At 45.7% G+C, this 24735-nt stretch overlaps 1 long non-coding RNA gene across 1 annotated transcript; it reads left to right on the top strand.

Annotated features, from left to right (window-relative positions):
* Positions 1 to 28: 28 nt before the first annotated feature.
* Positions 29 to 23888, top strand: LOC145531565 (uncharacterized). The gene is made up of 5 exons (XR_014072535.1): positions 29 to 750; positions 6048 to 6111; positions 22375 to 22436; positions 23292 to 23493; positions 23595 to 23888. It is a non-coding gene; the product is annotated as an uncharacterized LOC145531565 (long non-coding RNA).
* The last annotated feature ends 847 nt before the right edge of the window (positions 23889 to 24735 follow it).

The raw sequence follows: 24735 nt of genomic DNA, 5'->3' as shown, positions 1-24735 counted from the left end.
TTATAAGGGGAAACCAGCTCTCCTCTTTGAAGGGGGACCCCACATTTTGAGGATGTGCCGGGGGTGGTGGTGGTGACATCTCCCACTGTGCAGATAGATGGTGGGCTGTTTAGATGACACTTGCCCACATCCTGAGATATTCAGAACACGGCCTCTACAGGTGTCCACACCTTCACACTCAAGCTGCTGGGAAAACAAAAATGCCATATAAATCTCCTGGCCCCTCCTAATAATCAGACCTTCTGGTGAGAATGGTCACTGCTCCCATTTTCTGAAGACCAGACCAGCAAAGGACCTGGGTCCCTTTTTACAAAGAGAATATGAAGTCCCTCAGCATAAACATGTATACAAAGGGGCTGATTCTCTCGCTCTCTGGAGGAGGGAAAGCCGCAGTTTTCATTGGCGCACTGTGTTGGGAGAAGGATGGGTGTCTCCAAGTTGAAAAAGAATCCTCTTGGCTTTGATATTTGGAGGAAGTGTCCAAACCATCATGCGTTCCTGCCTGCTGCTCCTTTCACTGCACCAGCTGGAGTCGACATTAAAGGGCCCTGTCTCCCATTTGCTGTGAACGATGTTTAATTGAAAGGCTCTTCCTCGTGTTTCGGCAGGCCTCAGCGCTCAGCACTGGGTCTACGCAGGAATTCTGGGATGACGATCAAGAAGGGTGTGTGTGTGTGATTAGACCGGGCTGAGGAAGGATTGGGGAATCTGCCAAAGGAGGACATGGGAGCATGCACCCCCTTCATCAAGGTCAGGTTGCCTGTGAGCGTGGCTGGTCTGGGTGGGTCTTGACAGAGCATGTGAGCTCAGCTCCCCAATCCAGCCCTCGCTGCCATCTGCCTCACCCGTAGGTCCTCCTTCTCTTCTGGGACCATGAAAACTCCTCCCTCCCTCCAACCTCAGGACCTTTGCAGGTGCTGCTCCCAAAATGTTCCTCCACTGCTCCTCACCCATGTGATCCCTTCCCACCATTCTCCTTTCTGCTCAAGCTCACCTCTTCAGAGGCTTCCTCTGACCACCTTGTGTAGAGTAGCCCTCCCCACACCCCGTCCAGTTACGTTCATCCCCTCCACGGTTTGGCCAGAGTTGGAGCTTCCCTGGGTGTTGTTTATGTGTTGACCATCTGTGCCCTTCATTGGAATGTCCACCCCAAGGGAGTGAGGACCTGCTGGTCTCCGCTACTGAGCCCCTGATGTCTGCGGTGGGGATTCAGTCAGTATCTGCTGAAGAATTATTGAATAGATGAATCCTTCCAGATCCAGGTCCTGTGGGCTCTTATTAAAATTTACAAAGAATACAAAACCCCACATACAAAAAGAGTTAGGAAAGAGTTTCTTGCGTGCATGTGAAGTGTCTTCAGCCATGTCCAATGCTTTGTGACCCTATGGACTGTAGCCCACCAGACAGGCTCCTCTGTCCATAGGATTCTCCAGGCAAGAATACTGGAAACGGTTGCCACTTCCTTTTTTCCTAGAAAAGGGTTTATTTAAATGCTAAAAAGATAATGTATTTCAAAAAATTGAAAAATCTGTACAACTATTGAATATTTTTATTAATTGGCTTCCTGGTGATATAATACATTTTTTCTGCTGCATACTTTTTACCTCTTCATGTGACAGAGATGTTGTGGCATTGTTTTCCACAACGAGAATAGGAAGATTATCCATGTCTCTCCTAGTGGGGTCGGGTAAAAGTGTTTTATTTTTTTATTATGGTTAGGTGACGGCTCACAGCGTGCAGATTGACGCCCAGACACATTCACTGTCACCTTGTATGAGCTTTTGCCCTGTAGACACAAGACTTCTGATGAAATCTCTGTCACCCCATCAGGAAAATGAACAGAGTGTTGACACTTGCATGTACGCAGCATGAATTCTGGGACAATGTGCGTTTTGACTGACAACTGATGAGAACTGAGCCCCCTTTTTAGAGTAACTTTTTTGTGTTAAGAAGAATTTTCCACCACCTCTTGTCTGGCTCCGTGCGTAGCAAGCCTTGTTTCTCTTCTGCTGTCTGTGGGGTGCTGGGCACTGCGGGCAAGCTCACCTCATGATGGATGCACCATCTGGTCCTGGACACTGGGGTGTGGGGGAGCTGGCGAGGCAGCTGGTGGGGCCGGAAGCTCCAGGGAGGCTGGCTGGGTGGAATGCGACCTGGCAGTGGCACGAAGCTGCCACCGAGCCCTCAAGGAACGTGTCCTAGAGGTACCAAAGTCCTTCCAACCATCTGATGGGAGGGGAACACGAAGGAGGGACTTCAGGGCAGAACAGTTGGTTGGTGGCCTGAACTGACTGAGGTTGAAATATCTTCCCTTTTTGAGCAGCTCAAAGACTGTGACCACAGGAGCCCATGACGGATCTTCCAGGTCATGGAAGGAGGGCTGTGTAAGTGAGGGGCTCACAGTGGGCCGGCCTCCAGTTCTGTTTATCTACAGTTCAGGGAAAAGGGACACCCCTCCCCATTCCCCAGCCCCACGCCATAGGGGACTCCTGCCTCCACAGGCTGTGCCTGCCCCAGACAAGCCGCATCTGAATCAAGCCCCTCTCCCTCCCCACGGTCACCATCCAGGCTCCGATGGCATCTCCAGTCAGGACATGACATCAGACGTCACCTCCCTTGTTGCTGCTGACTCTGTGAAGTCCTTGACAGCGTGGGCATAGAGAGCCATCCTGGAGTCTGCGTTTGGTATTTTCACATAGTTTTGAAAAGAAAGCTCAGCTCACAGTCCTGATTGAGGCAAACGTGAGTGGCGAGCTGAAACCCTCAGCAGAAGTGGGCAGGGGGTGTGCAAAGCAGCTCCTGAGGCTTTACTGGGGCAGGAGGGGAGTCCTCCCAGGTGAGATGATGACAGGGCATCGGGTGGTGGGAGAGAGAGCCATGTGTACAGGGGTGCCTGCTGTGACAGCGTGCATGTGTGACTGCCGCTGTGCGTTTGTAGTTAATATTCTACACAGAGAGCTAGTCAAAGGAACACCCGTCTGAGCCTCGTTAGGAAGAAACTCTTCTGGAACTTTCGGAACTGCAAAAGGGAATCACTGAGAAATACCGATTTACAAAAGAGAAGGCAATGGACACCTCGTCTTCGATTCAGTCTCCAGCTTGCATCCTAGTGACCGTTCTCTCAGGGAGCCAGGGGTGGTTTATCATCCACTGAGCTTTAAGCAGTCTGGGAGCAGCGTGTGCTGAGCAGGGCTCCTAAACTCCGGCACACACCCAGATTATAAAGACTACCCGAGCCCTCTCCACTCAGAGATTCCAACTCAGTGGGTCTGGGTGCATCTGGGGATCCTGCATTTCCAACCAACTCCCGAGCAAGGTGGTTGGCTTGGGGGGTTGGTGACTTAGAAGGCTGGGGCTGGGCAGACCTCAGGTCTCTGCCTGGACTTCCCATGCCCAGTGGAGAGCTGTGTGGGTGACATTCAAGAAGCTGAATGTGACTTGTGTAGGTTTGAGAGTGTGTTCTGTGACTGTGGGGGAGTCTTGGCCCCCAGCAGAGTCCTGGGCTAGCCTGGGGGACTGAGGGCCACCGGGGGACAGGATCCACGTGAAGGAGGACTCACTGGACTGCTGGGGAGGCAGCATCCTGCCAACGCCCTGCCTACCATGCTGGGAGCCCAGCCACCTCCCATCTCGCCTCCCGGACCTTGCGCTTCCAACCGTATCAAGCTTTGAGGGGCAATTAGTGGATCAGTTGACATCTTCCCTGAGCATTCTCGGGTCACAAAAGCTAATTAACCTTTTTCTTGCCTTCCCAACAAAGTAACAGCCGCCAGAGCCAATTCTCCTAGAGCAAAATGAAGAGGGGAGAGAAAGCACGAAGACTCATCTCCGTTAAAGAAAAGATTGGCAGGGGATTTTTAGAATAAAATAAACTCCAGGCGAGTGAGGTGTGGGCGACATGTTCCCTGGAGCAACTCCTCAAGCCCGGGACAGTTTCCGTTGTTGTTGTTGTTCAGTCACCAAGTTGTGCCTGACTCTTTGTGACCCCATGGACTACAGCACACCAGGCTTCCCTGCCCTTCCTTATCTCCCAGAGTTTGCTCAAACTCATGTCCATTGAGTTGATGATCCCATCCAGCCATCTCATCCTCTGTCACCCCCTTCTTTTCCTGCCCTCAATCTTTTCCAGCATCAGAGTCTTTTCCAATTAGTTGGCTGTTTGCATCAGGTGGCCAAACAATTGGAGCTTCAGCTTCAGCATCAGTCCTTCCAATGAATATTCAAGGTTTATTTCCTTTAGGATTGACTGGTTTGATCTCCTTGCAGTCCAAAGGACTCTCAAGAGTACAGCACCGTAATTCGAAAGCATAAATTCTTCAGCACTCAGCCTTCTTTATGGTCCAACTTTCACATTTGTACATGACTACTGGAAAAACCATAACTTTGACTATACAGACCTTTGTTGGGAAAGTGATATCTCTGCTTTTTAATATGCTGTCTAGGTTTGCCATAGATTTTCTTCCAAGGAGCAAGTTTCAGTTTCTATGTTTGCTGCTATTTGTTCCTAGCTTGAAACAGGTGGGTGCGTTTACCCCAGGGAAATCGACACTCTTGACAAGCTGGGGCTTCTTTAACCCCCTGGAGACCATTGTGAGACATTCACAGCATCCTACTGGATGGCTAAGACTTTCTGAGCTACTATTTGCTCAACATTTTCTTCTAAAAATTTCACATTAAAAAAAATGAAATAGGTTTATTTTACTTTAGACCAGGGACCCGCAAACTACAGCCCGTGGAACAAAGCTGGCCAGTAACCTGTTCCAAATATCAGGTTTTGTAGGGGCACAGGCAAAGCCGTGCTCATTCGCTTACGTGTTGTTGATAGCTGTCTCAAACCACAGGCAGAGTCGAGAAGCCCTGTGGCCGCCAAAGCTAAATATTTACTCCCAGGCCATTTGCAGAAAGTTTGCCAACTCCCGCTTCTGACAGATGCTTCTCAAATGTTAATGGGCAGACAAAGCCCCAGCATCTGGTCTTGGCCACAACCTCACACCACAACTGAGTGTGAAGTCGGCAGTGCTGCCATAAATATCAGGCGCCGTACAGCGGAGATGGAAGCAAATCTAGGCAATATCGTGAAATTCTTGTTGGAATCTGCTGCTGCCAATGGCTCCGAGTGTGGGGTCTCTCTTGGTCTGAAGACACCAGCAGGTGTCTGAAACGTGTGACAGATGTGCTGGCAGCAAAATACGACTCCGTTCTGCTTGAGAGAGATTAAAAGACGCAAAGACATTGTTACTTATTAAGGTGGTGAGGCTATTGGGCTAACGAATGGTTTTGTTTTGTTTTGTTTTCTACACTGTTGGCCCACAGTACCACCTCCTTTTCCATATGTCTTGAACATCACTGAGGATCTAGCCTGGCTTTGTGTGGAAAGTGGAAAAGCGACTAAAAGTGATTGTAGATCATCTTTTACTAAGTTATAATACTTTATACTTTAACGCCACATCTCTTGCATTATTTTAAAACTGTCTGGAGTTTCTCTAACACTAATGGTACAAACCACTGTGTGACAAATTAAAATATTTTCCACTCTGTCACACTGCAAACAAGTAGCTACTCCCCCAGTCTTAAAAAAGTGCTCTTGAGATAAAATATGTACTTGTGGATTCTGCAGGTTTTAAAAAAAGTCCTGAATCTTCACAGATTTACTCGAGGGAGGGGTGTTTCATGTAAAATGTGTTTTCCTTGACATTTAGAGGTCTTGCAAAGTGGTTTATTATAGATCTTGTGGACATCTTGATATTTAATTAAATTTCAGAAATATATTCTATGTGTTCATAAGAAGGAATTTGAAGAATGTATTTATTCACTGTCTGTTTGTTATTCTTTTTCTGTTTCTAACATAAAATTATCAGTTGGAAGTAAGTCATCAGAGGCACTTAAATTTTTCTGGGGTCGGAAATCTAATTAACCCCAGCAACTGTGCTTAAGATGTTAAATAATATAAGTCAAGTCCTTACTGGAATTTTCGATAATATTCAGTCTGGGTGATGTATTTACAACAGTTTTTTTTGAAACTGACCTTTAATGTCCATTTTCAACAGGCATGAGGGAATGGAAAGAAGACTGGAAACCAGTGCCTTGTGAGGTCTCATCTAATACATCTTAGTAAGTTATTGCTGTGTGTAAACAGCCAAATCTGTAAATGATTTCACCCCTTTACATTTTTGTAGACTGAATTAAGAGGAAGTTCATAGTGAATGGAGCTCTGGCCTGAAAATAGCTCTTTCTCCTCATTTATATTTGAAATCAGAAAGATGGAGCCCAAGTGTGTTCAACCTACAAATTTGGGGGATGCATGTGTTTTACAGACATCTTATTGGTGGCCTCGCTGAATGCAATTTATGCCTTTTGTTGTCTCCTGACAAACTAAGCTGTTGTTGCATGTTCTTGGGAGCTGTGTTTTGTTTTTCTTTGAGTGAAACTAGTCTAGTTTTTCCAATAGTCGCTTTCACAACCTGTGAGACTGTATGTTTTGCTCCTAACTTGTCAGAGCAAGAGCCGATGGAAATGATCAGAAAAGGCTGTTGGAATCTGGAAGGAAAATATAGAAGACGTGAATGGTTGTTGTGGGAGGTTCTTGGTAGCAGTGAAGTATCAGGAGCAGACAGTGGGAGGAGCCAGGTGGGTCACCTGGAAAGGCAGGTGACAGGTGAAAGGAACCGGCCTTCTCCTAGCTGATCATCTCCTTGCCCATTAAGAACTGGAAACCTTAGGGGAGGTAAAAGTGAGAGGGAGGGGGCCTGGTGGCAAGCATTGATGTCCAGTGGACAAACTGGACTAGAAAGATCTAGAAGCTGAATGTGGCATCAATGCTGGCTACAGATGAGGAAGCAGAGATCAGTCCTCAGGGACTGGGGACATTTTTTCATGGACATAATTACAGTTAAAATTTCATTCTTTATCTGGAATCTTAATGGCATTGAACTCTTGTTTCCTATGGCTGCTATAACAAAGCCCCTCAAACTCAGTGGCTTCAAACTACACACATTTAGTTTCTCGCTGTTCTAGAAGTCAGAAGTGTGAAACAGGACCCATTGGACTAAAATCCAGGTGTTATCAGGGCTAAGATCCTTCTGGAGGCTTCCAGAGGAGACCTTGCCTTTTCCAGCTCCCAGGGAGCTATGCCTCAGCTGACGGCCCCCTCCCCCACCTTCAAAGCCAGTGCCCATGGTCAGAGCTCCTGTCCAGCTGCCATCTCTCTGGTTCTTTCCACTCTGCTTCCATCTTCTCCTTACAAGGACCCTTGTACTTGTGCTGGATACACCCAGGTGATCCAGGATAATCTCTCTCAAAACCTGTTTGACCATCTTCAAGCCATCTTTATTCTTAATCCCCTCTTGCCACATAAGGAGACATATTCACAGGCTCTGGATATTGGGCTGTGGGCATCTCTGGGGGACCCTTCTTCTGCCTGTCATCAGCCAGTTCAGTACAAAGGGCTGTTGTGCAGGAGAAAATTGACCCGAGTTGGTGCCCAGCAGGACACACCCAGAGGCCTGAATGACCCTTGGTTCTGCTGTGACACGCAACCTCCCGTTGTAGCTGTGAGTGCTCACAGTCTGGGGTCAGACATTCATTCAGAGCACATGTACTTCATGATGCGGAGGCCTCAGCTAGGAGGATTCAGAAACTGGGAGTGACTCGACAGCTGGGGGCTGGAGTCATCCCAAGGCATCTTACCCGTGTGGCTGGCCACTGATGCCGGCTGTTCCCTGGGGCCATGGCAGGAACCCTGGCTCTCATCTGGGGTACCTGCACGTGGTCTCTCCCTGTGACCTGGGGTTCCTCATAGCATGGTAACCTCAGGGTGGTTGAACTCCTTACATGGCAGCTCAGGGCTCTAAGGAAAGTATCCCAGCTAGTGATGTGGAATCCTCATGCCTCAGAAGCCACGCTGTGGCACTCCTGCCACATTCTACTGGTTATAAGCAACTTACAAGCCCTGCTACCCTGCCACCATCTTCAGTTCACAGGAAATGAGTTTGATTCCATCTCTTAATGGGGGAGTGACATGGAACGAGGTGAGCATGTGGGGCGGGAGAGAAGGAGGTGTCTATCTCTGAAATTCTAGGATCCTGGCCTGGCTGAGCCTCAGCAAAGATGCACTGGCTGTTTCTGGCTGAGCTCCATTCTCAGGTTGCCAGATGTAGCAAATAAAAATACAGAATTCAGTTCAGTCGCTCAGTCGTGTCTGACTCTTTGCGACCCCATGAATCACAGCACGCCAGGCCTCCCTATCCATCACCAACTCCCAGAGTTTACCCAAATTCATGTCCATCAAGTCGGTGATGCCATCCAGCCATCTTATCCTTTGTCGTCCCCTTCTCTTCCTGCCCCCAATCCTTCCCAGCATCAGGGTCTTTTCCAATGAGTCAGCTCTTCGCATCAGGTGGCCAAAGTATTGGAGTTTCAGCTTCAACATCAGTCCTTCCAATGAACACCCAGGATTGATCTCCTTTAGGATGGACTGGTTGGATCTCCTTGCAGTCCAAGGGACTCTCAAGAGTCTTCTCCAACACCACAGTTCAAAAGCATCAATTCTTCAGCGCTCAGCTTTCTTCACAGTCCAACTCTCACGTCCATACATGACCACTGGAAAAACCATAGCCTTGACTAGACGGACTTTCGTTGGCAAAGTAATGTCTCTGCTTTTTAATATACTATCTAGGTTGGTCATAACTTTCCTTCCAAGGAGTAAGCATCTTTTAATTTCATGGCTGCAATCACCATCTGCAGTGCTTTTGGAGCCCCCAAAAAATAAACTCTGACACTGTTTCCGCATCTATTTCCCTTGAAGTGATGGGACCAGAATGTTCACTGAAATTAGAATTTCAGATAACAAGAAATTTTTAAGTATAACTATGTCCATGTAATAGTTAGGATGTGCTGTGCTGTGCTTAGTTGCTCAGCCTTGTCCGATTCTTTGTGGCCCCATGGACTGTAGCCCACCAATCTGTCCATGGGGATTCTTCAGGCAAGAATACTGGAGTGGAAAGTCATGCCCTCCTCCAGAAGATCTTCCCAACCCAGGAACTGAACTGGCATCTCCTGTATTGCAGGTGGATTCTTTACTAGCTTAGCTACCAGGGAGGCCCAATATTTAGGCTATACTTATGCAAAAATCATTTGTTATTTTTTTTTCTGAAACTCTAATTTAGCTGGATGCCTTGCATTTTATCTGGCAACCCTACTCCTGAATGTAGGGTTTAGATATTTTGAGCATGACCTCTGGAAGGGTCAAGGAAGGGGGGAGAAGATTTTGAGAGTAAGCCCTTGTAGAGGGGAAGAGAGTCAGACCCGAGGGGGTTAAGCTTGTTCATTCCTCACTAATGTCTGCAGAATCAGCCTGCCCTTCCCCTCTTACCACTGTCAGAACACCCCGGCCTCCTAGTAATTAGTGGGAAGCATGGAACCCATTCTTCTGATGAGCTTTCAATTAGCCTGTGTCTAATTTTCAAATGCTCATGAATAAATGATTAACTCAGATCAGAAACAAAATCAAAGACCTCACCACTAATAAACAGGAGGGTTTGAGAGATTACCTCATCCTTCTTTTCATCACCCTTTCCCATCGGGAAGACAAGGAGGAAATCCAGCAGCTACTGAGCTTGTTCTTTGCTGGGTAACACCCTGGATTCTCTTCTCTGTTGGCAATAGATTTGTGGCAAACCTATTGGCTCCTTTCTAGTATTATCTGAACCATGCAACACAACATGCTGGTGACCAGTCAGGGGGTCATCCAGCTAGAAAGCTGCAGGGTTGGGAGGACACAGCCTGGGTATACACCTGGCCTGGAATTTAGTTTCTCTGTTCCACTCATGGTCTCTCCATTTCTCTAAGAGCAAATGTCCTTTTCTCAGAGGACAGAACAATGAGCTTGTTTGCAATACCTTGTGGTTAATAGATCCCTCTGTGGACTGAACATTGTTTCCCAAAATGATGTCTCATCCTAACCCTGGTTCCTGTAAAAGTGACCTTATTTGGAAACAGGGTCTCTGCAGATGCAATTAAATTAAGGATTGTGGATGAGATCATCCTGATTTTAAGGTGGGCCTTAGTCCTATGACAAACTTAGACAGCATATTAAAAAGCAGAAGGTTCACTGTACCGACAAAGGTCTGCATAGTCAAAGTTATGGTTTTTCCAGCTATGGATGTAAGAGTTGGACCACAAAGAAAACTGAGCCCCGAAAGACTGATGCTTTCAAACTGTGGTTCTGGAGAAGACTCTTGAGTCCCTTGTACTTCAAAGAAGTCAAACCAGTCAACCCTAAAGTAAATCAACTCCAAATATTCATTGAAAGGACTGATACTGAAGCTGAAGCTCCAACCTTTTGGCCTCCTGATGTGAAGAGCCAACTCACTGAAAAAAAAAAAAAAAAAAACCTGTTGCTGGGAAAGATTGAAGGCAAAAGGAGAAGGGGGCAGAGGATGAGATGGTTAGATAGCATCACTGACTCAATGGACATGAGTCTGAGCAAAGTCCAGGAGATAGTGAAGGACAGGGAAACCTGGTGCACTGCAGTCCATGGGGTCACAAAGAGTTAGACACGACTTAGTGACTAAACAAGTTCAATGCCTGGTGTCCTTAGAAGAGAAGAGAGTGGGTAATTTGAGACAGATAAAAAGGGAGATGGCCATGTGAAGACAGAGGCAGAGACTGGATGCTAAAGACACCAGGCAGCAGTTAGCAACTGGGAAAGAGCCTCCAGGGGGAACCACTCTGCTGACACCCTAATCTTGCCCTTCTGGACCCCAGAACTGTGAGACAGTCCATTTCTGTTTGTGTGTGAGACACAGCACCAGTGATTTGTGATCCCGAGCCTGCCCATGTGGCACTGGGGAAAGACAAATCATGTCATCCCAACCCCTGCTGGGGTCTTCAGAGGGAAATTTAGAGTAACGTGGAATCTGTGTGCTTTTCTTAGCCAAAGAATCAAAATTATGGTTGTTATACCTTGAACTACTCAAGCACTTAAATCAGCTCCAAGAGCAAGCCAGCCAGCCGCTTAGTCGTGTGGGTCCCAGACGAGAAGGCAAGAGGTTTGTCTAGTGTAAATCAAAGCCCAGCACCTCTGGCTGGAAGGAAAACTTTAGAAATGTTACAGCTCCTGCTTTCCTGTGTGCAGACACCACGAGGGCAGAGTTAGAGGCAGGAGTGGCTCTCTGTGGTTTTCTCATCTCTTAGGTCAAATTCCATGGAGTCACCTCCAGCCCTCGCCATAGCCCAGATGCCATGAGAATAGACCTTGTCATGCATCAACTCACCAGCTCCTAGCTGCTCTTTCCTGTGTCTGCTGGTGAGGAGCAGGGCTCTGACTGTGGGCTGTGCTAACCCCCTATACCATGGCTTTCTGAAGAGTCAGCTGGATTCTCCTTTCCCTTAACTTCACAAAGTGCCAGCTTCAGCCCCGAGCCCCGAGCAGCTGCCCTGTGAAGACATCAAGGCCCCAGGAGAGGATGTAAAGATGTGTTGAGAGTGGCTTTGAAGACCTGAAACAGGGCAGGAGCCAGCTCAGCACGGAGCCAGTAGAGAGGGGCCATTTTCTGGAGGAGTTTAATTTGCAAATGTGACCACGGAGGAAGGAATGTCCACTGAGACCAGGGCACCGATGACGTAGAAATACATTGTTTCCTCATCGTCTCCACCTCAAGGAAGCAAGGGGTTCTTCAAAGTGGACACTCTGCAAGTGAAATCCACAGGATTTGGGAAATGAGATGAAACCACTCCAGAATGCAAGACACATTTTTTGCAGTATCTGAATGGGCTCATTCACTTCCCAGAGCCGGGAAATGGATTGGGGGCCTTGGATTTTGATCTTTGGGCTTGATTTTCTTTCTCTCTGCTCCCTGGCCCTGAGCACAAAGCCCTGTGGACAGCGAGGGGATGAGCCCAAGACCCTCTGCTGTACTGTCACTGGTTTGTAACCTGAGCAAATCCTTATCCATTCCAAGCCCTCATCCCCAATAGTAAAGTTGGGAGGAGGGCCTCTCCTTACCAGCCTCAGAGGGAGCTTAGAAGATCCAATAAGGGTATGGATGCCAAGATAATAGTGTTGACTGACAGAGGTTGCCTGCTTCATGCCAGGCAGGTGCTAAGGTGCTTTCCATGCAGAGTACAGGCTTGTTGCCTGTTTTACATAGAAGCGTAGGGAGGCTCAGAGAGGTAAAAGAACGCTCTCAAGGTCATGTGGCTAAGTGAAAAGCCAGGATAGCAACCCACATCTAAATGATTGCTCTAAATTGTTCCTCTCAGGGTCTCACTTTTTGTAAAGGACCAGATAGTAAATATTTTTTGGCTTGGAAGGCCATAAGATCTCTGTTGGGTCAACTCTACTCTGCCATTATGACACAGAACAAGCCATAGATGATACATAAAGAGAGAATGTGACTGTGTGCCAGTAAAACTTTATTTACAAAAACAGGCATGGAATGGGAAGAAACTGCTTAGTGGATATAGGGTTTTTACTTTGAAGTGATAGAAAGAAATGTTTGGAACTGGAATAGTCATTGCACAACCTGCAAATTTTCTAAATGCTACAGAATTGTTCATTTTCAGTTGCTTAATTTTATGTTAGATGACTTTCTCTTCAATAAATTATTTTTTAAAATTCAGATAATGAACTCAGCTTGGCCCATGGGCCATAATTTGCTGACATCGGCAAACCGTCTCTGGTCCCAAACCTAGCTTAATGAGGATGTTTGAAAGGAGTTAGGAATCAAGTCTTTTTCAGCTGATAGTCCCTTACACTTACTGGGTCCATTTAGAGAGTAGAGACCTGACCCAGGCAGGCAAGACCACCAGTGTGGACGTTGAGGCTCGGGGCATCTTGGGTCTGTCAAGTACCAAACGGGTTATCATAGGCAAATTGTCCAGTCTGGATTTGTTTCTGGGTTCTCAGTTCTGTTCCATTGGTTCTTGTGTCTGGTTTTGTTGCCAGTACCTTACTGTTTTGATTACTATACGTTTGTTTTATAGTTTAAAATCAAGAATTGTATGCTTTAGGATTTTTTTCTTCTCCCTAAAGAATTTCCTTGGCCATTTTTGGTTCTTTATAATTCCATACAATTTTAGGATTTTTTTCTATTTTGTGAAAAAATGCCATTGGAATTTTGATAGGGATTGTAATGTGTCTATTGAAGACTTTGGTATGGATATTTAATATTAATTTTTCCAATCCATGAAAATGGGTGTATCTTTCCATTTATTTATGTCTTTTTCAATTTCTTTTTATTAATATCTTAACAGTTTTCAATGTACATATCTTTCACTTCCTTGGTTAAATTTATTCACAACTATTTTATTGTATTTTATCTTACTATAAATAAGTTTTCTTTTCTTTTTCTTTCTTTTACAGATAGCTTATGTTAGTGTATATAAAGGCAACTGACTTTTTTATGTTGATTTAGTATACTGCAACTTTACAGAATTTGTTTATTAGTTCTAACAGATCTTTAAGGTGTGTGAATGTGGAGTCTTCGAGATTTTCTGTAAATTTGATCAGGTCATCTACAGAGGCAAATTAACTTCTTAGTTTATGATTTATACATACTTTACTTATTTTTCTTGCCTAATAACGCTGGCTAGAATTTTCAGTACTGTGTTGACTAGAAGGGGTGAGAGTGGGCATTTTTGTCTTCCTGATCTCAGAGGAAGAGATTTTGTCAGGAATGTGTTTTCCATATATGCCTTTCCTTCTATACCTAATGTGTTGAGAGTTTCTATCATAAAAAATGTTTAACTTGTCACATGCTTTATCTGTATCTGTTGAGATAATCATATGGTCTTTATTCTGTCACTTTACCAGTTTGTATATGTTGAACCATCATTGCATCCCAGGGATAAATCTTTCTTGATCTTGTTGTGTGGCTGGCAGAGCCAGATTATTGGCCACTTCAGATGAGACTGTGGTTCTTTTACTCAATGCACAGGTGCATGTGATTGCTTCCAGGCTCCTTGGCATATAGTGCTGAAGGCAGAGCCAAAGACCAACAGACTGTAGCTGAGTCCTCAGGGTAATGGAGCTGTTTCTGGGTCTGTAGTCAAGAGCACAGTCAGAGAGTCAGCTACCTGGGCCTGTATTCTCAAAAAAGCTCTTGGACTGCTTGAGGTTTTATCATTTTCAACCTGGATCCCAAAACTCACACAAACACACTTTTGTTCATGGATAAACGCCAGATTATTGTTGCAGAGCAGGGATATGAGTGAGGGGCTTTCTCTTCCTCTGTCTTACTGATGTCACTTTCCCAGCCCTGGTTTTCAAGAGTCAGCACATCAAGTCCTTGGTCAGCATCATGATGAGGACAGTTCAGAGGCAGCTCCAAAACAGATGTGGCTACTTCTCAGGATTCATAAGGCTGTGTGAACAAAGACTAGACCTGATAACTTGTGTTTATCATGAGTTTAACAGAAATGGCGAGAAACTTCTCCATTCTTTGGGACTCACAGCTCCTGTTATTGTCCAGCTGACAAGAAAATATGTATCTGTTTGGCCATAAAATCCTGATCTTCACCTAGATATGCATCAGAGTTCAAGAAGGATATGGATCACAAAATGGCCAGGCAGGAGAACATACTAAAGAGTAATTGTCCCAACAGTAGCATGTTGAGAAAATCTCAGGCTGATGATAATAGGGAGGACTGCTTCCATCCCAGGACCTGAAGGAGCAGGAGGAGGGAGCAGTTACAGGATCCCAGAGAGGACTATTTGGAGCCACTGTTGTATGGAGCGGTCACCTAACAGACATGGTGGCTTCAGAAGAAGGATGCAGCCAACTTGCAGCACTGGAGCAGAGAGGGGACCAGCGGAATAAATAACTCAGCCATTCTTCATTCTCGGATGAACTCCCCCTTGTGGCACCAGAGGAGACCATCAGCCCCTCTAAGTTTAAGTCATCGCTACACAACCATCTCAGCCAACATCTGATGGTTTCAGTGAAAGTCCTAGGGAAGGTTCTGATTGGCCAGGACTGAGTCTAGTGCACTGGGATACACCATTCTGATTGGCTAATTCTCTTTTGAAAAAATGTTCAGACAAGGAAGAGAAGTTCTGATGGCGGGAGAATGAAGGCAGAGAAGGGAGTAAGTGATGTGAATTCTACCCAGTGATGTCCACTCTCAGAACCACGCTCTGGCCTTCCCCTGGTCATTAGCACTTTGCAGTTATCTTCTCTAGAAGGCTGCTGATCTCCCTGTATGTCTTTATTCTACACGTAGTTTAAGCTTCCCCCATAATTCCTCAAACTAGGATTGAAATCAGACTATGTTCAGTTCAGTTCAGTCGCTCATTCATGTCCGACTCTTTGCGACCCCATGAATTGCAGCACGCCAGGCCTCTCTGTCCATCACCAACTCCCAGAGTCTACCCAAACCCATGTCCATCGAGTTGGTGATGTCATCCAACCATCTCATCCTCTGTCATCCCCTTCTCCTCCTGCCCCCAATCCTACCCAGCATTAGAGTCTTTTCCAATGAGTCAACTCTGCATGAGGTGGCCAAAGTATTGGAGTTTCAGCTTCAGCATCAGTCCTTCCAAAGAACACCCAGGATTGATCTCTTTTAGGATGGATTGATTGGATCTCCTTGCAGTCCAAGGGACTCTCAAGAGTCTTCTCCAATACCACAGTTTAAAAGCATCAATTCTTCAGTGCTCAGCTTTCTTCATCGTCCAACTCTCATATCCATACATGACCACTGGAAAAACCATAGCCTTGACTAAACGGACTTTTGTTGGCAAAATAATGTCTCTGCTTTTAAATATGCTATCTAGGTTGGCCACAACCTTCCTTCCAAGGAGTAAGCGTCTTTTAATTTCATGGCTGCAATCACCATCAGCAGTGATTCTGGAGCCCAAAAAAATAAAGTCTGACACTGTTTCCACTGTTTCCCCATCTATTTCCCATGAAGTGATGGGACCAGATGCCATGATCTTAGTTTTCTGAACGTTGAGCTTTAAGCCAACTTTTTCACTCTCCTCTTTCGCTTTCATCAAGAGGTCCTTTAGTTCTTCTTCACTTTCTGCCATAAGGGTGGTGTAATCCGCATATCTGAGGTTATTAATATTTCTCCCAGCAATCTTGATTCCAGCTTGTGTTTCTTCCAGCCCAGCGTTTCTCATGATGTACTCTGCATATAAGTTAAATAAGCAGGGTGACAATATACAGCCTTGACGGACTCCTTTTCCTATTTGGAACCAGTCTGTTGTTCCATGTCCAGTTCTAACTGTTGCTTCTTGACCTGCATACAGGTTTCTCAAGAGACAGGTCAGATGGTCTGGTATTCCCATCTCTTTCAGAATTTTCCACAGTTTATTGTGATCCACACAGTCAAAGGCTTTGGCATAGTCAATAAAGCAGAAATAGATGTTTTTCTGGAACTCTCTTGCTTTTTCGATGATCCAGCGGATGTTGGCGATTTGATCTCTGGTTCCTCTGCCTTTTCTAAAACCAGCTTGAATATCTGGAAGTTCATGGTTCACGTATTGCTGAAGCCTGGCTTGGAGAATTTTGAGCATTACTTTACTAGCATGTGAGATGAGTGCAATTGTGCGGTAGTTTGAGCATTCTTTGGCATTGCCTTTCTTTGGGATTGGAACGAAAACTGACCTTTTCCAGTCCTGTGGCCACTGCTGAGTTTTCCAGATTTGCTGGCATATCGAGTTCAGCACTTTCACAGCATCACCTTTGAGGATTTGAAATAGCTCAACTGGAATTCTATCACCTCCACTAGCTTTGTTCGTAGTGATGCTTTCTAAGGCCCACTTGACTTCACATTCCAGGATGTCTGGCTCTAGGTGAGTGACCACACCATCATGATTATCTGGGTCGTGAAGATCTTTTTTGTATAGTTCTTTTGTGTATTCTTGCCACCTCTTCTTAATATCTTCTGCTTCTGTTAGGTCCATACCACTTCTGTCTTTTATCGAGCCTATCTTTGCATGAAATGTTCCTTTGGTATCTCTAATTTTCTTGAAGAGATCTCTAGTCTTTCCCAATCTGTTGTTTTCCTCTATTTCTTTGCACTGATCGCTGAGGAAGGCTTTCTTATCTCTCCTTGCTATTCTTTGGAACTCTGCATTCAGATGGGAATATCTTTCCTTTTCTCCTTTGCTTTTTGCTTCTCTTCTCTTCCCAGCAATTTGTAAGGCCTCCTCAGACAGCCATTTTGCTTTTTTGCATTTCTTTTCCATGGGGATTATCTTGATCCCCGTCTGCTGTACAATGTCACGAACCTCTGTCCATAGTTCATCAGGCACTCTGTCTATCAGATCCAGTCCCTTAAATCTATTTGTCACTTCTACTGTATACTCATAAGGGATTTGATCTAGGTCATACCTGAATGGACTAGTGGTTTTCCCTACTTTCTTCAATTTAAGTCTGAATTTGGCAATAAGCAGTTCATGATCTGAGCCACAGTCTGCTCCCGGTCTTGTTTTTGCTGACTGTATAGAGCTTCTCCATCTTTGGCTGCAAAGAATATAATCAATCTGATTTCGGTGTTGACCATCTGGTGATGTCCCTGTGTAGAGTCTTCTCCTGTGTTGTTGGAAGAGTGTGTTTGCTATGACCAGTGCATTCTCTTGGCAAAACTCTGTTAGCCTTTGCCCTGCTTCATTCTGTACTCCAAGGCCAAATTTGCCTGTTATGCCAGGTGTTTCTTGACTTCCTACTTTTGCATTCCAGTCCCTTATAATGAAAAGGAAATCTTTTTTGGGTGTTAGTTCTAGAAGGTCTTGTAGGTCTTCATAGAACCATTCAACTTCAGCTTCTTCGGCGTTACTGGTCGGGGCATAGACTTGGATTACTGTGATATTGAATGGTTTGCCTTGGAAATGAACAGAGATCATTGTATCGTTTTTGAGATTGCATCCAAGTACTGCCTTTTGGACTGTTTTGTTGACCATGATGGCTACTCCATTTCTTCTAAGGGATTCTTGCCCACAGTAGTAGATATAATGGTCATCTGAGTTAAATTCACCCGTTCCAGTCCATTTTAGTTCGCTGATTCCTAGAATGCCGACATTCACTCTTGCCATCTCCTGTTTGACCACTTCCAATTTGCCTTGATTCATGGACCTAACATTCCAGGTTCCTATGCAATGTTGCTCTTTACAGCATCGGACTTTGCATCTATCATCAGTCACCTCCACAGCTGGATATCGTTTTTGCTTTGGCTCCATCCCACCATGCTTTCTGGAGTTATTTCTCCACTGCTCTCCATTAGCATACTGGGCACCTACTGACCTGGGGAGTTCATCTTTCAGTGTCCTATCTTTTTGCCTTTTCATACTGTTCATGGGGTTCTCAAGGCAAGAATACTGAAGCGGTTTGCCATGCCCTTCTCCAGTGGACCATGTTAACATTGACCAAAACTTCGTTGAAAGCTTGAAAGTACAGGAAGAAGCTGAACAAAGTTTATGATTTCAAGCCATGTTCCACTATGGGAGTGGGTCCCCACTGGACAGGTTTCTCTTTAACTGTCAACCTGAAACCATGTACTTGCAGCTAGTCCACCAGTCCCGAGATCCCTCCTCCAATCTGCTAGCAATGGAAGTATTTTGGGTATTTTGGAACCAACAGAAGGAAAAGCACCCCCCTCCCTTCACCACACACAGACACACACACACACACACACACACCACACACACGCACACACACACGCACACACATACACAATCCAAGGCTCATCTCCCGGGATGGGCCATCAACTCAGAGGCAAATTCTGTCCAGAATGATGTTATCGCTCACATTATCATGCAGGGCAATTTCACATCTTCTTGTTGAGAATCTATCTATCCATTCCCAAAGAGGATTTTGGCTTCTTCTTTGCAAAATCAAAGGACTTATTGGAATATTTTGTTTTATTTTTTTTTTTCTGAAATGAAAGAGCAGTCTTCCTTCCCAAAGATGGTTCAGACAATTGCTGAGGGCTTTAAAATAGCAGGATGTTTCCACCCCCACCCATCAAGTATTCAAAAATATGGGGGGTTGGGACTTAAGAGTTCAATTTTCACAAAGATAAATTAAAATCAAAATGCATTATTGCAAAAATATGTTTCCTGCTGGGAAAAATTGACCCAACATGTGTCAAAGGGGAACATTCTAGACAGGCAACTCAAATTTCTCCATCCAGCATGAACCCCAGCTAGACCTCAGGGGCCCACAGGTCAGGAGTTCTGTATTTGGCAAAATGCATTCTCTCTTCTTCCACCCACGTCAGGCACTCTATTGTAATCAATCCCTCATGGGTCCTGTTTTCACTTTTTCTCATTTATTTAAAAGAGGTTTTTAATAGATGTGCTGTCTCTGCCACCCCCGGCCAAGTCTTTGCAGTTTCCATAATCACAGAGGTAGGAGATCAAAACAGCAGAGGAGATTCTGTGTGGAGGTTCTGTGTGCATCCCTCGCAGTAGGGACATTTTGCCCAACAGAGATTTAATTGGTGCCTTTGCATTCTGAAGATAATGCTACTCCATTATCTGCTATTGTTATCAACATTTTCTGATTTTTAGAGAAAACCTTTTTTATTTTCATTTGTCTCTGCTCACATTGCCTCACTGTCTTCTTTTATTTGGGGGAAGGTTTACCACTTCTTCTGGCCCTGCTGCTTTTCAGTGAGGAAACCAGTTGAGATCAATCGGGACGTCAAGAATTGATCTGAGAGGAGAGGCAGGGCACTCCACTCTGGAGCCTGGCCAGCAGCTGCTGTCTCTATGCTACACTCTCCTGGGCTCCTGGTTACCCCCTGGAATGTCAGGACCCCCAACCTGTGTTCCCCAGAATCCAGGACAGCCACAGAATGTCAGGTCCTCCCTGGCTCTGCCAAATGTGCCACAAGGCCACCGCTGTCAGCTTTCAGCAGGAACATGCGTGTCTTAAGCTGTTCTTTTGGAAGCCAGTTTCTCCTGGGAGCCCCACGCTGTCTCTGCACAACTATAGGTGTCAGAAGACAGAGAGGCAGAGCTAAAGAACCCACAGCTGACTTGTAGGAAGCTGCTGTGGAAACAAGGAGGGGACTCTTTGCCGGAAGCTGTTGATCGTTTCTGCGCACGTGGCTGAGCTTAGGGTCCAGGGGGCAGCTGAGTGCAAGGGTGGGGACGGATTCTAAGGTAATGACAATCCAGCAAAACCCCTTCATGGTTTTCACAGCAGCCTGCTATTTTCAGAGAACAATACAAAGGCACCAAGAATGAAATCCATAGACACACAGGATTTTCCATGTGACCTCAGAGGCATCCTTGAGAATTTGCGTGAAGGCTTGGGCCCTGGATTCAGAAGTCTAGTCTCTCACATCTGCTGAGAACATGCTTCTTCATTCATCCATTCAATAAACATCGATTTGATAGTTGATGGGGTGAAAGCCTATAGTGATGCCCGTGAGAATAAAATAGACACAGCTCCTCTCCTTTTGGGGCTTACAGTTGTTTCTGAGTTTTCAGAAGATAAACAAATAAGTGAGCAAATAGAGTTACAGACAGTGCAAATGCTGTACATTAACCCAGGTCAGTAGAAATACAGGTGAACTGTCATGTGTGTGTGTGTGGTCATTCACTAGAACGCTGGTCAAGGAAGACCTTTGTGAGGGCCTGGCACTTGAGCCCTGCAGGCGAGGTGCTGGGAACCATGTTCCAGGCAGGGGCAGTGCATGTGCAAAGGTCCTGAGTTCTGGAGATGTTTGTCTGGCCCAGCACAGAGTGGAGGCCAGTGTGGTTCAAGCACAGGGAACCAGGGGAAGGGAGATAAACGAGCCCATGCTGTAGATGTAGCTGGAGAGGCAGGAGTTTAGAATTTTTCCCCCTTAATTTAATAAGAATTAGGTTTAAAATTCTCATCAGCTGCAGAAAAGAGAGTGTGCGGGGAGGGGCAGGAATGCGAGCCGAGGTGGCTAACTCTAGCAGTGGTCCATGTGAGAGATGATGACAGCTTGAGCTCAAATGGTCCTGTTGGGGTGTAGGAGGCACGTGTGATTATGCTTAGTCATGTCCGACTCCTTGTGACCCTATGGACTGTACCCCGCCAGGCTCCTTTGTCCATGGATTTCTCAGCAAGAGTACTGGAGTGGGTTGCCATTTCCTCCTCCAGGGCATCTTCCCAACCCAGGGAGCAAACCTATGCCTCTTGTATCTCCTGCATGGCAGGTGGATTCTTTACCACTGAACCACCTGGAAAGCTGTTTGGGGGTGTAGGGGGGTTGCTGGTAGTCCAGCTCTCTGAAAAGAAAGGACAATAAACCTGAGGTCCGGGGTTTGCCAGTTTCCAGTGTAAACACTCCCTCCACTGGCTGGTTCCAAACTGCCCCTAGAGGTCACTGAAAAGTGATGAGTCAACCAGCTGTAGTGCCTGTAGGAGGAGGACCTTGGTCAGTGAGACCGGACGGAAGTGGGCATGAGAGTGAAGGACATTGAACAGTCTTCCACTTGTTGGTTTGGGCGGTGGGGAGGCTGGAGGAGCCACAGATGTGGACCAAAGGAGAATGGAAGGGTGGAAGGGCACAGATTTGTGGGTGGGACAGAGGCCATGATAACAGAGCTCACTTGAGGCCCCTCCCATTCCGCGTCCTTGGGCACAGGTATCAGGTCTGCATGACTGATGATTCGTCCCTCGTGTAAACATGTGACCCTGCTCTTTCAGCATGTGCCCGGCTAGATTTGTGGGGATCTGTGCAGTGAGTTATGGAGCAAAGGATGGTCTGGAAATCTGGAGATTGGGAAACTGAGGCTTAGGGATGCTAAGTATGGGGTTATGTGGGTGGAGAAATGGGTCGGATCCAGGCCTTTTGACCCAAAAGGATGAGCCTCTCCTCTATGCCTGGTTGCTGGATTTGTTGATTGTTAAAAGTCTACTAAAAACAAAACATAAAAGCTAAATACTTTTTTTTTTTTCCTCTGCCCCTATTTTCTCTGAATTACTATGCATAAGAAGAAGTAGCCCACCCAGAGGAGTGGATCAGTAAATGTTCCCTCTCTAGTCAAGTGGTGAGTGTGAATCTTCATCATAACTTGCAACAAAGGTGGCATCACATGTGTTCACTTGCAAGTTCTGGGGAGTGGGGTGCTTTGAGCTTCATCTGTGTTAATCTAGCAGGCACTGCTTAACCCAGGTGTGGACCCACTGAGATCAAAGGCTCAATCCAGGAGCTTTCTGCTGCTTTCTTGGGTGTCCCCCACACACACTTCCAGGCACCCTAAGCACAGCTTGGGAGTGACTGTCAAAGCTGGTGGATGATGTTTATTTCAGGACACTATGTGTGCTCATTTATTTAACACTTGATGGTGGCAGCAGTCTGCCCACTGGATGGGGTTAACCACTCACACAATGTTAACATGTTTGCAGGAGGCTCTTGTTCTCACATCTGCATCCTTTTATCCAGGTCTCCATCCAGGTGGAATGTGGAAGAGAAGATGGAGAGTGAGCTCTTGGGGTCCCACAGAAGTAGGTTTGAATCCTCACTCAGGCTTCAATCCTGCATGGTTTGGGTGCAGGTCCTACTCCCTCTGAGCCTCAGTTTCCCACTTGTGTAGAGAGAGTCATCTTAAGCCTCACCTCTCAGAGCAGTTCTGAAATCACGTGTCCAGGTTCAACCAGGACAGCTGTGGTCATCACCATCATCCTCCTGTTTCTACTCTGAGTTCAAAATCTCATGGGCCATTCATCTGCCCCCCACCCCTCACCCACCAGCAGTGTCCTCAGTGCTCCCGAGTGGCTTCCAAGGGTTTAGAGTGTGACCTGGACACCAGCTCGGTTCCTGGCTCCTTCCTGGAGACCCTGTGGTTTCTGCACCTCCTTGGGAGTCTCCCTCCTCAGAGCTCCCTTCCCTGAGCTCATTCACTCTTTGCTCTGCCGTAATTGTGACATCTGGTAGCTCACAGCCACCACCACACCACCCCACTCACAGGAGCTCTGTTTGTCTGGGGGTTGGAGGGCTTTGCAATGAGAGCATCTACATGTGTGTTCCACCATTAGATCTCCTCGTCGCTGTTCTGAGAAGCCTTGAGCTCCTTCAGCGGTGGCACCTGTGTGTTCCTGCCTTCTGCCCCTTCTCTGGTCCTCCCTCCCATCTCTGCTGCTCCAGCCCCAGGGCTTGTTCCTATGTGGAACTCTGACACCTCTAGAAAGACATGGGGATTACAAGGCTCTGCTCCCAGCCCCTTCATCCTTCTGTCTGAGGGTCTTTGATACAATATCTCAAAAAAAAAAATTACCCATAGAAATTCCCTTACCCACCTTTCTATCCCCTCCCTCATGGCCACAGTTGGTCCCACATTTAAAAATCTGAAATCTTTAAAGGGTGAAAACCAGATGTTCAGAGTCCATTTGAAAGCACTGCACGGAAAGGACTGTTTTCCACGTAGCATCATTGTGTTCAAGCTGAGGAGGGCTCCTGTCCCAGATACTGAATCCAAAAAACTGTGAAATTCTCTCCCACAAGGACCTCAGTGACATGCAGAAACCAAGAACCGGTTCCCACATTAAGAGTTAAAAGGAAAAGGTACTATTAATTTTCCATTTTTAGCCATGAAATTTGCAGTTGTACGCTTATGAGAAGTATTATTTTAACCTTTATATTTCTCTTTACATTACTTTCCAAAGACAGAATTAAAAGTTAAAAATTGATACCTGACATCAAAAACTCAGCATGCTAAAGGGACAAGCCATGAACAAAAATAAGAAGAAATAGGGGCCTTTGAAGACTTTGGGAATAGAAATATACCAAGAAGTACTTGAATTGTCTACAAAGATAAATGTCAGAGAAATTACCTATAAAGATAGGTGGTGGGGAAAGAGAAAACAAGATTTGAAGACTTTAGAATGAGTTCCCATAATTAAAACAGCATAAAATATCTGAAGAGATTTCCAGAAATTAATCAAGATGTTGGACGATAATGCATATCTGTTGGCTAACCAACATTTCTTTTCTGTTTATCAACTATGGGGCTTTGCTTTGTTTCTCCACGGCTAATGGAATACTCGGCATTAGCTCGTCTTCCCTGCTGCAGTGGGGACCCCTCCTGTGCTGACCTGCCCACAAAGGGCCCCCAGGGGTTATCGGTCACATGCTTGTATAGGACATTACTGTTCAGGTCCAACTGATGCTCTGCTTCCAAAAAACCTGAGATAGGGGGAGAGGAACTTACCCCAAGGATCTTGTGTGTCCCTTTTCTGATTATAAGGACAGACTTTGTCAATGAACCATGAGTATAAAAAATAAAAGGGGACTACAGAGGATGAGATGGTTAGATTCTATCACTGACTCTATGGACATGAGCCTTTCTTACACGGTACCTGAGATCTGTTCAGTCTGAAAATATGGCTAGGGATTCAGGGAACTTTCTACATCAGCAGAAAAAGTAGATAGACAAGAAGATGACTTAGCTTTGACCAAATAAAACCTGATGGATCCTTTAAATTGCCCACATCTGCAAAGAAAGATGGTTCCTAAATAGGAATGAGAATTGACTTAGAGCAGAGAAACTCTTCCACTGCCTCCTATTGTTAATACACGAACACACAGGTTCAGCTCCAAATACTTCTTTGAAAATACAAAAAAAAGACCCACAAGCACACACCTCTCTGTGCTTCATAATTTTGATTAAGAACATGACGGAGAGGTATTCTCAGGCTCTGCAGTCCTTTGGAATTGTTTGAGCAGTTTTGTCATGATGATCATGTGAAAGGCTTCAGTTCTTTCATGTCGTGGGCCATTTGGGTTAAAATAGAACCACATCTCCTT

This window comes from Giraffa tippelskirchi, chromosome 13 (genome assembly GCF_054371585.1).
Source record: "Giraffa tippelskirchi isolate mGirTip1 chromosome 13, T2T-mGirTip1v1.2.pri, whole genome shotgun sequence".
Taxonomy (NCBI): Eukaryota; Metazoa; Chordata; class Mammalia; order Artiodactyla; family Giraffidae; genus Giraffa; species Giraffa tippelskirchi.
The sequence above is the reverse complement of the archived record's forward strand: the minus strand, read 5'-3'. Positions and strand labels throughout refer to the sequence as shown.